Source organism: Psammomys obesus, unplaced genomic scaffold (genome assembly GCF_907164565.1).
Source record: "Psammomys obesus unplaced genomic scaffold, mPsaObe1.curated_primary_1811, whole genome shotgun sequence".
Lineage (NCBI taxonomy): Eukaryota > Metazoa > Chordata > Mammalia > Rodentia > Muridae > Psammomys > Psammomys obesus.
In genome coordinates this window covers 34,536,150-34,548,633 of record NW_026591086.1, presented here as the reverse complement: position 1 = coordinate 34,548,633, position 12,484 = coordinate 34,536,150, and positions in this window count along the sequence as shown.

Sequence of the window (12,484 nt, the reverse complement as noted above, 5' to 3'; positions counted from 1 at the left end):
CAGGTGCTGTCACAGAGTCCTGCCTGCGCCCCTGAATCGCTGCTCCAGAAAGAACTGTGGGCCCCAGGAAACCAGAGACTGAGTTTCTCTGTCAGGTGCAAACCCACAGGGAGAGGAACAGCTGGTCTGATCTCAGAGCACTCAGCTGATACTACCCCGAAAAAGTCTCGGGAAAAATTTCCCAGTTTCAGCAGACACGCAGGCAACCAATCCCCAGAAAGGCAGAAAGGCAGAGCCACTTAAATCAGTGCCTGTGGGTTCTACTTGCCATCACAGACAGAAGAGCTGTCCCCAAAGCAAAGACTGGGTGTCCTTGTCAGGAGGAAACCCCACAACAGGAGTATCATGAGGTCCTATGTTCAGGACATCCAGCTCCAAAAGACTTTCTGGATTCACCAAGACTCTAGGCTCTAGCCTTCTACTGCAGGCATGAGCGCTGTGCTCACACCATTTTTGAGTACCGCTAGTGCACTGGGGCACACAGCTGCATCCTCAGACCTACAAAAGCCAGAGAGCCATTACAGCAGCCCTCAGATACTGCTCCAAGGACCAATCAGTTATCCCTAGCTAAACTGACAAAATTGTGGGAATCCCTGGTTCTTCAAGAGGGCTGCACCAAACAATTACACCTTAAGAGCAACAGCTGCTACTCAGTAAATTCAAAGCAAGAAACCCAGCAGCAGGGCAGAAACTATGAAAGCCAGAAGAGCCTGGACAGATATCGTGCAGACCCTAAGAGAACACAGATGTCAGCCCAGGCTACCATACCCAGCAAAACTCTCATTCCTCATAGACAGAGAAAACAAGATATTCAATGACAAAAAAAAAATTTCAACAGTACCTACACACAAATCCAGCGTTACAGAAGATACTAGAAGGAAAAATACAACCCCAAAAAACTTACTCCTTTCAAGAAAACACAGGAAATAAATAACCTCACTACAGCAAAACAAAAAGTAGCCAAACACACAAACACACAACCATAGCCAACATCAATATCAAAGGATCTAACAGCCACTGGTCATTAATCTCCCTCACTATCAATGGACTCAATTCTCCAATAAAAAGACACAGACTAACAGAATGGATGCGTAAACAAGACCCACCAATCGGTTGCATACAAGAAACACAACTAAGGCACAAAGATAGACATTACCTGAGAGTAAAGGGGACAGTTTTCCAAGCAAATGGACCCAAGAAGCAAACAAGCAAGAGTAGCCATTCTAATATCTAATAAAATAGATTTTCACCCAAAATTAATCAAAAGAGATAGAGAAGGACATTTCCTACTCATCAAGGGAAAAATTTACCAGGAAGATATCACAATCCTGAACTATGCTCCAAATGCAAGGGCACCCAGTCACCAAGGGTACCAGTCACCTAAGTACCTAAACCTGACAAAGATCCAACAAAGAAACTTTAATAAAACTTAAACCATACATAGACCCCCACACATTAATAGTGGGAGACTTCAACACTCCACTATCAACAAGGATTGGTCAACAGAACAGAAATTAAACAAAGAAACAATAACTCTGACAGAGGTCATGAATCAAATGGACCTCACAGACATCTACAGAACCTTTCACCCAGACACAAAATAATTTACCTTCTTCATGGAACCTTCTCCAATTTAGACCATATAGTTGGTCACAAAGCAAGCCTAAACAGATACAAGAAGATTGAAATAATCCCTTGAATCCTATCTGATCACCATGGACTAAAGCTGGACCTCAATGACAAAAATAGCAAAGAGCCTACACACACATGGAAATTGAACAACTTGCTACTAAATGACAGCTGGGTCAGAGAAGAAATAAAGAAAGAAATTAAAGACTTCCTAGAACTCAAAATGAAGGCACAACATACCCAAAGTTATGGAACACAATGAAAGCAGTGCTAAGAGGAAAGTTCATAGCACTAAGTGCCTTCAAGAAGAAATTCAAAACATCTCATGCAAGCAACTTAATGAGCCTAGGGAAAAAAAAAAAGAAGCAGACACTACAAAGAGGAGTAGACTGCTGGAAATAATCAAACTCAGGGCTAAAATCAATCAATTAGAAACAAATAAAACAATTCAAAGAATCAATGAAACCAAGAGCTGGTTCTTTGAGAAAACCAACAAGATAGACAAACCCTTAGCCAAACTAACTAAAAGGCAGAGAGAAACTATCCAAATCAACAAAATCAGAAAAGAAAAGGGGGACATAACCACAGACACTGAAGAAATCCAAACAATAATTAGGTCTTACTTCTAAACTCTATATGCCACAAAATTTGAAAATCCAAATGAAATGGACAATTTTCTTGACTGATTCTACATGCCAAAGCTGAATCAAGACTAGGTAAACCAAATAAATAGTCCTATATCCCCTAACTAAATAGAAGCTGTCATCAAAAGTCTACCATGCAAAAAAAGCCCAGGTCCAGATGGTTTCAGCACAGAATTCTACCAGACCTTCAAAGAAGAGCTAACACCAAAATAGAAAAAGAAGGAACACTACCAAATTCATCTATGAAGCCACAGTCACCTTGGTACCTAAACCTCACAAAGACTCAACAAAGAAAGAGAATTTCAGGCCAATCTCCCTTATGAACATTGATGCAAAAATACTCAACAAAATACTTGCAAACCGAATACAAGAACACATCAAAGATATCATCCACTATGACCAAGTAGGCTTCATCCCAGGTATGCAGGGGTGGTTCAATATATGGAAATCCATCAATGTGATCCACCACATAAACAAACTAAAGGAGAAAAACCACATGATCATCTCCTTAGATGCTGAAAAGGCATTTGACAAAATCCAACATCCATTTATGTTTAAAGTCCTGGAGAGATCAGAGATACATGGCACATGCCTGAACATATACAGCAAGCCTATAGCCAATATCAAACTAAATGGAGATAAACTTAAATCATTCCCACTGAAATCAGGGACAAGGCAAGGATGCCCACTCTCTCCATATCTCTTCAACATTGTTTTGAAGTCCTTGCTAGAGCAATAAGACAATTGAAGAAGATCAAGGGGATAAAAATTGAAAAGGAAGAAGTCAAAGTATCACTATTTGCAGATGATATGATAGTATACCTGAGTGACCCCAAAAGCTCTACCAGGGAACTCCTACAGCTGATAAACACCTTCAGCAAAGCGGCTGGATACAAAATTAACTCAAAAAAATCAGTAGCCCTCCTGTATACAAAAGACAAAAGAGCTGAGAAAGAAATTGGAGAAACAACACCCTTCACAATAGCCACAAAGGACATAAAATACCTTGCTGTGAACTTAACAAAGCAAGTCAAAGACTTGTATGAAAAAATTTCAAGTCTCTGAAGAAAGAATTAGAAGATATCAGAAGATGGAAAGATCTCCCATGCTCATGCTGTACTATAGAGCAACAATACTAAAGACTGCATGGTACTGGCATAGAAACAGACTAGTGGATCAAGGAAATTGAATAGAAGACCCGTAAATCCACACACTTATGAATACCTGATTTTTGACAAAGATGCCAAAACCATTCAATGGAAAAAAGACAGCATCTTCAACAAATGGTGCTGGTCTAACTGGATGTCTACATGTAGAAAAATGAAAATAGATCCATATTTATCACCCTGCACATAACTAAAGTCCAAGTGGATCAAAGATGTCAACATAAAACCAGACACACTAAACTGCTTAGAAGAAAAAGCAGGGAAAAGCCTTGAACTCATTGGCACAAGAGACAACTTCCTAAACAGAACACCAACAGCACAGGCTCTAAGAGCAACAATCAATAAATGGGATCTCATGAAACTGAAAAGCTTCTGTAAAGCAAAGGACACTGTCGTCAGAACAAAATGACTGCCTTGAGATTGGGAAAGGATCTTCACCAACCCTCTCTCTAACACAGGACTAATATTCAGTATATATAAACAACTAAAGAAGTTAAACAGCAAAAAATTAATTAATCCATTTAAGAAATGGACTACAGAGCTAAACAGAGGATTCTTAATGGAGGATTATTGAATGGCAGAGAAACACTTAAAGAAATGCTCATCCTCATTAGCCATCAGGGAAATGCAAATCAAAACAACCCTAAGATTTCACCTTACACCCATCAGAATGGCTAAGATCAAAAACTTAAGAACACATGCTGGAGGGGTTGTGGAGAAAGAGGAACCCTCCTCCACTGCTGGTGGGAATGTAAACTAGTACAATCACTCTGGAAAGCAATCTGGAGCTTCCTCAGACAACTAGGAATAGTGCTTCCTAAACATCCAGCTACACCACTCCTAGGCATATACTCAAAAGAGGCTTAAGTACACAATAAGGACATTTGCTCAACCATGTTTGTAGCAGCCTTATTTGTAATAGCCAGAAGCTGGAAAGAACCCAGATGCTCCTCAGTGGAGAAATGTATACATGAATTGTGGTATATCTACACAATGGAATATCACTCAGCAGTGAAAAAAAAAAAAAAAGAAAAGAAATCATGAAATTTGCAGGCAAATGGTGAGATCTGGAAAAGATCATCATGAGTGAGCTATCCCAGAAACAGAAAGACGCACATCATATATACTCACTCATATAGACATATAATATAGGATAAACCTACTAAAATCTGTATACCCAAAGAAACTAATCAAGAGGGAGGACTCTTGCTAAAATGTTCCATTCCTATCCAGAAAGGCAAAGAGAATGGACATCAGAAGAAGGAGAAAAGAGGGAACAAGTCAGGAGCCTGACACAGAGGACCTCTGAAAGGCTCTGCCATGCAGACTATCAATGCAGATGCTGAGACTTATGGGCAACCTTTGGGAAAAGTGCAGGGAATCTTAAGAAAGAAGTGGGAAACAGTAAGATCTGGAGAGGACAGGAACTCCACAAGGAAAGCAAGAGAACCAAAAAATCTGAGGAGAGGGGTCTTTACTGAGACTGATACTCCAACCAAGGACTATGCATGGAGATAACCTTAGACCCCTGCACAGATGTATCCCATGGCAGTTCAGTATCCAATTGGGTTCCATTGTAATAGGAACAGGGACTGTCTCTGACATGAACTGATTGGCCTGCTCTTTAATTACCTCCCCCTGAGGGGGAAGCAGCCTTACCAGGCCACAGAAGAAGACAATGCAGCCACTACTGATGAGACCTAATTGACTAGGATCAGAAGGAAGGTAAAGAAGACCTCCCCTATCAGTGGACTTGGGGAGGGGCATGCATGCAGAGGGTGGAGGAAGGGAGGGATTGGGAAGGGAGGAGGGAGGGAACCACAGGGGGGATACAAAGTGAATAAAGTATAATTAACAAAGAATTAAAAAATAAAAAATAAAAAGAAATCATTAGAAGCACACTGAATTCTACTTGAAAAGTTAGGCAGTGAAGCTATGTCTGTGGTGAATGTGTGAGAACTGTGACCAAAATAGCACCCAGTAGGAGTACTAGGCTCAAAGAATAGTTTTTTATCAGAGAACAACAGGAAGAGACAATCCCCATTGGAATTTGTGGGAGTAAAAGCTACACAGCTTGGATGGAAGAGATGGCTCAGAGCATTTTCTCTGCTATGGCAGAGGAAACAGGTTCCATTCCCAGGACCCATATTATACCTCAAAAGTGTTGGTAAGTACAGTTTCAGCAGATCCATTGCTCTCTTCAGAACTCTGTGAGCTCCAGGCTCATACACTGTGTACAGTCTTGCGTGAAGGCAAACACACAAACATGTAAATAAGATAAATGAATCTTAAAAACAAATGTATATAAGTGTTGTACAAGTATAGCTTGATGCTCGCTGACAGAGATCAGAACATATAAGAAAAGCATATTGTTCATATACAGAGTACTGAGTACTAAGCTTCATAGTATCTGAACATGTTAAGTCACATGCCAAAGCAGAAAAGCAATCAATAGTCTTAGCAAGCTGTAAAGCCTGTGAACCACAATGACAGGACAAGATATTCCTAATAATAAAACAGTGGCACTTATATCTTTGGAGAAACCAACTATCTAATTGAACTTAAGGTCAGCTTAATAGGAGGGAATTCTTGCTTCATACTATAAAACTAACAGTTTTAATCAGGGTTCTCTAGAGTAACACAACTTACAGAATGAAAGTCTCTCTATATACAGATATAGCATTAATGTTATAGATATAGGTATAATATAGATGATATAGATAGAGATGATACAGAGAGAGATGATATAGATACAGGTGATAAAGATATGTTATAGCCTGTTTGATATTATAATAAATAACATACACACATATACATACAAATGTATGTATAATTTATTAAAATGTCATACAGATAGTGGTCTAGATAACCCAACAATGGCTGCCTTCTGGTTCAATAATCCGGTAGCTGTTCAATGCACAAAGCTGGAAGTCTCAGATAGCCCTTCAGTATATCCTGGAATCACAAAAAAGTAGGTGCTAATGCCAATGTTGTTCATAACAACAACAAAATAACCATGTGTCTGAGAGAGGTTCTGCCCCCCACTTGTTCCACAACATGCCCTAACACCACTGACCTCTGGGGACCAAGTGTTTAAGCGCATAAGAGTATGGGGGACAACTTTACGGTCAAACCACAACAATGATGACAGTAACTACAAAATTTCTACGTTTCTCTTTTATTTTAACTTTGTTACAGTGACAAAGAAGACATATGTTGGACTTACTTCAAAATTGTAATATTTCAGGGAACTGTGTTATAAAAGGATAACATTTTAAAAATTAAGATAGGCAGATAGGCAGCTCAGTCTTGAAGCAGATCTTTATTTTTGATATTTCCTTGCCCACATAACCTTGATTTTTAAAATGTTATTCCTTTATGAAATATTTTCCTGAATAATTCCCTGAGTAAGGGGAGCAGGAGCTGACTCTGCCATGAACTCTGTTGCCTGATATTTGATCACTTGTACCTGGCAATTCAGCCTTGCTAGGCCACAGAGGAAGAGGATCCAGGCAGTCCTGATGAGACTTGATAAGCTAGGGTCAAATGGCAGGGGAGGAGAACTCCCTGTTTCAGTGGAACAGAGAAGGGAATGGGGGGAAGATAAAGGGAGGGTGGGACTGGGAGGAGCTGAGATAGGGGGTTACTATCAAGTTATATAATGAATAAAATATTAAAAAAAAACATAAAAATTTAAAAGATCTGCATCAACTAAGATGCCACTTTACTTAAAATAAAAGCTGGACATGTTGTCAGTGGCTTAAATAAGACATACTTTTTGCAAAGCTGATTAAGCTATCTGTCCAGAGCTGATAGCTCTACAATGGTTTTTAAGTAAAATTTGCATAACTTTGCTGTGTCAACTTCAGTTTCGGTTTAAGATATGCACATCAAGGACTTCCACTGCAGCCACTTTATAGTATAGGAAAATGAAAAAAAAAAAAAAAAAAACAAAAAAAAAACAAAAAAAAACTTGTTATGTTCAGACCAGAATCTACATTCATCATGTCTGGTGATACAATATTTGATTTTTTTAAAAAAATGTGTAATCATAGCTGTCTATCCAAGAGCAAAGAACACAGTTTATATTTTGTTTTGTTTTGTTTCTGATGGTCTACAGATGAAGGACTAAGCAAGAGAAGCTTCTGCCATATCTACTATGGAGTATGTGGTAATTTGAAAGAAAATGACCTTCGTAAGCTAAAATACTTGAATGTTTATTCCTAATTGGTGGGACCATTTGGAAAGAATAGAAAGGTGTGGCCTTCTTGGAGGAGGTATGGACTTGTAGAAGGGTGTCACTAGGGGTGGGCTTTGCTGCTGCCCAAACCCATTCCATATTAGTTAACACCCTCCCCTCCAACTTGCAGATAAACGGTAATCTCTCACCTACTGATCTAATGCTATGCTGGTCTGCCTGCCGCCTCACTCCTCACTATTGGACTAGTGTTTTGTTTATAATTTGCCTCAGCCCTGGTGTCTTTTCACAGCAACAGATAAGAACCAAGGTAGCAAGGAATCTGCCTGAAGGGCAAGTAGCAGAAGGGAGAAGAAACCCAAGAAAGGGATCCCTTAGGAGTTCATCTCCTGTTATTTTAGAAAACAAAGTATTCAGCAAAAGATAATGGGTTTCAAGCTTTCAGCATTATGCAGAAAACATATTATTTGCTCAGTGGCTTAGGCTTACACTTAAATTTAAATACAATGTATTCATTATTCAAAGATAAGTTTAAATTTAGGAACAAAAAGTCATTGATCAATTCAAAATGATTTCTTATTTAGTAGATACAGATGTTAAAATCATGGTAACAATTTAGTTTTCTAGTATGAGTAGTTATATAACTTAGCATTATTTTTGTTTACATTAAGTAAATAATTACATTTTTTTAATCTAACAGTAAAATAGTGCATCAGTCTATAACAGGACTAAATTATTAGAACATGATCTAGCTTCAAAGGTTAATGAAAATATAATTAGGATATCTTGTGTTCCTTGTTTCTCAAAAGAGCAGTAAATCCTGTTAATCCTTCTTAGTTCACAAATTATTAACCTGATCAGCAATAATCTCTCAGCCTCATTGTGTCAATTTAGCTAAAGTGTTTGAAAATTGTACTAAAAGTTTTGGTTATTATTCAGTGCCATAAGAAAACAAAAGCAATTCATTAATGATGAACAGGGAATTCAATTGAAAAATGCAAAGTTATGCTTGTGAGTTTTATATAAATACTTGAATAAAAGTACAGTATCAAAGTATTTTAGACAATAAGACATACAAAAGTTGAGAAAGTTCTTTGTTTGCCTTTGTTTGTCTGTGCTGACATCGAAGCCTTGAAGCATTCTTCAACCTACCCACAGTTGGCTAGATTATAGTGTGAAAGGGACATGTAGGTCCCATGTGTACCCCATTCCTTGCCCATAGCTCAGCCTTTATGCTGGAGGTCTGCTGTCACCTGGGAAATACATTTGAGACCCTAGACATTATAGCCCTCTGTCTGCTGAGTTCTTCTGGACAAGCCAAGCAGGGGTGAGCTGGTGACAGCCCTACCTGCATTCCTACAGGCTTGCCACCATCCTGGCTCACCTGTTCAGCCTGCATCCTTTGAATCCTGCTACCACCCCTAGCAGACTGCCTGCCTTGTCCTCCCTGCAAACTCAGCAGCAGTGACCCCTACCAGGTCCCCTGTGCACCGTGTTCCTGGCCCAGGGCTCAGCCTATATCTCTGGAAGACTGCTGCCACTAGGGAAAGACAGATAGACCCTCACATCCCATCCCCTTGCCTGCTGGGTGCCCCTGGACGAACCCAGCAGCATTGAGCTATGCCCTGTCCCCTGTGTACCGTATCCCCTGGACTACAGCCCTACTTGCATTCTCAGGGGCCTGTGGCCATCAGGGACAACAAAGTAAGACGTGCCCTTCCCATCTCATGTGTGTTGGTCCCCATAAAACACTCCCAGCAGAGGTAAAATGCACCTGTTCCCCGGTGTTTCATTTTCTGCCCCACAGACTGCGTTACTCAAAGCCTGCATACACCAGAGACGAGCAGATGAATAGAGGCCAGCATGAAAACATAATCAGCAAGGCCTAGTGCAACATGGCACCACGAGAACCAAGCTATCCTACTATAAACCCACAAAATCCTAACACAGCTGCAGCACACACACACACACACACACACACACACACACACAATGACTTAAATCTAATATTAGGTGATTGAGGCCTACAAAGAAGAAATAAATAAATCCCTTAAATAAATACAGGAAAATATTATTAAACAGGGGACTAGAACTAATAAAATGGTTCAAGACATGTAAATGGAAATAGAAACAATAAAGAAAACACAAACAAAGGGAATCCTAGCAATAGAAAACCTTGGTAAAAGAACAGTAACTTTAAACATGAATGGGTTTGGATTTTGTTAAATGCTTTTCAGCATCTAAAGACATGATCACGTGGGTTTTTTTTTTTTTCCTTTCAGTTTCTTTATATTGTGGATTACATTGATGGATTTTCATATGTTGAACCATCCCTGCATGCCTGGGATGAAACCTACTTGGTCATGGTGGATGATATCTTTGATGTGTTCTTAGATTCGGTTTGCAAGTATTTTATTGAGTATTTTTGTATCAATGTTCATAGCAAGATCAGTCTGAAGTTCTCTTTCTTTGTAGGGTTTTTGTGCGGTTTAGATATCAATGTGACTGTGGCTTGATAGAATGAGTTTGATAATGTTTGTTCTCTTTCAATTTTATGGAATAGTTTGAAGAGTATTGGTGTTAGCTCTTCTTTGAAAGTCTGGTAGATGCAGAAGGCATCTGAAAGACTCTACTTAGCAGTGTTTCAAAGCAGACACTAAGACTCATAACCAAACCTTCGGCAGAGTACAGGGAATCATATGAAAGAAGGGGAGTTAGTATGATGGGGAAAGAATAGGAGCTCCACAAGTTCCACAAGGGCACAGGGTCTTTTCTGAGACTGACATTCACCCAAGGACCATGTATGGATATAACCTAGAAGCTCTGCTCGGATGTAGCCCGTGGTAGCTCGGTAACCAATTGGTTTCCCATAGTAAGGGGAACAAGGACTATTTCTAACAGGAACTCAGTGGCTGGCTCTTTGACCTCCCCCCCCCCCAAGGGAGGAACAGTCCTGTTAGGCCACAGAGAAGGACTTTGCAGACCTGATAAAACAGGGTCAGATGAATGGGGAGGAGGTCCCCTCCATCAGTGGACTTGGAAAGGGGAAGGGCAGAAAGGAGGGAGAAAGGGTGGGATTGGGAGGAAATGAGGGAGTAGGATACAGCTGGGATACAGAGTTAATAAAATGTAACTAATAAAAAATAAAAATTAAAAAAATATAGTTAATAAATAATTTTCTATTAAAAAAAGAAAGTTTGGTAGAATTCTTTGCTAGGATCAAAAACTCAAAGGTTAATGCATGCTAGAGAGGATATGGAGAAAGGGGAACCTTCCTCCATTGCTGATGGGAATGTAAACTTGTACAACCACTTTGGAAATCAATCTGGCACTTCCTCAGAAAATTAGGATTAATGCTACCTCAAGATCCACCTCTTCCACTCCCAGGTATATACCCAAAAGATGCCCCACCATTCAATAAGGATATTTGCTCAATCATGTTTATACAAACTCTATTTGTAATAACCAGAATCTGGAAGCAACCCAGATATCCCTCAAATGAGGAATGGATACAGAAATTGTGGTTCATTTACACAATGGAATGTTACTCAGCAATTAAAAATAAGGAAATCATGAAATTTGCCTGCAAATGTTAAGAACTATAAAAGATCATCCTAAGTGAGGTAATCAGAAGCAGAAAGACACATATGGTACATACTCACTTATAAGTGGATATTAGCTATATAATATAGGATAAACATTCCAAAATCTGTAGTACTAAAGAAGCTAAACAACAAGGAGGACCCTAGAGAAGAGGCTTATTCCTCATTCATAAGGGCCAACAGGATAGACCTTGGAAGTAGGAGAAGACAAGGAACAGTACAGAAGCCTTCCACAGAGTACCTCTGAAAGGAGATACTGAGACTCATAACCAAACTTTGAGCAGAGTGCAGGATTCTAATGGAAGAAGAGGGAGTTCCTGGAGGGGACAGGAACTCCACAAGGAGAACAACAGAGACAAAATACCTGGGCCCAGGGGGTTTTGCAGAGACCAGTACTGCAACTAAGGACCATGCATGAAGAGGACCTAAACCCTCTGTTCAGAGGAAGCCCATAGGCTACTCAGTTTCCAAGTGGCAAAGTAAAGGATACAGGTGCTGTCTCTGAAAGGAATTCAGTGGCTGGCTCTTTGATCATCTCCTCATGGGGGGTGCAGCCTAGCCAGACCACACATGAAGATGATGAAGCCAGTCTTGATGAGATCTGATAAGCTAGGGTTGGATAGAAGGGGAGGAGGTCCTTGCCTATCAGGGTACTAGGGAAAGGGCATAAGGGGAGAAGAGGGAGGATGGGTGAGATTGCAAGGAGACCAAGGACGGCGCTGCAGCAAGGAAACATTATAATAAACTGAATAAATTTAATAAATAATAGAAAATAGAACAGTATCTACAGGCATAAGCATAACCAGCAGAATATAAGAGATGGCAGAAAAAAAATCCTAGGCATAGAAGAGATGATAGAAGAAACTGATACATCTGTCAAAGAAAATATCAAACTTAACATGTCTCTAACATAAAATATCCAGGAAATTTTGGACATTATGCAAAGACCAAACCTAAGCATAACTGGAACAGAAGAAGATGAAGAGAACCATCTTGAAGGACAAGAAACTATTTTCAACAAACCTGAGGAAATGCCTATAAACATAAAAGAAGCTTCCATCACATCTCTTTCATTGGAAAAAAAAAAAGAATATCCTTTTGCCACATAGTAATATAAACACTAAGTCTACAGAACAAAGAAAGAATATTAAAAGGCACAAAGGAAAAAGGCCAATTAGCACATAATTGCAGGCCTACTAGAATTACAAGGCACTTCTCAACAGAGACTTTAAAAACTAGAAGGGC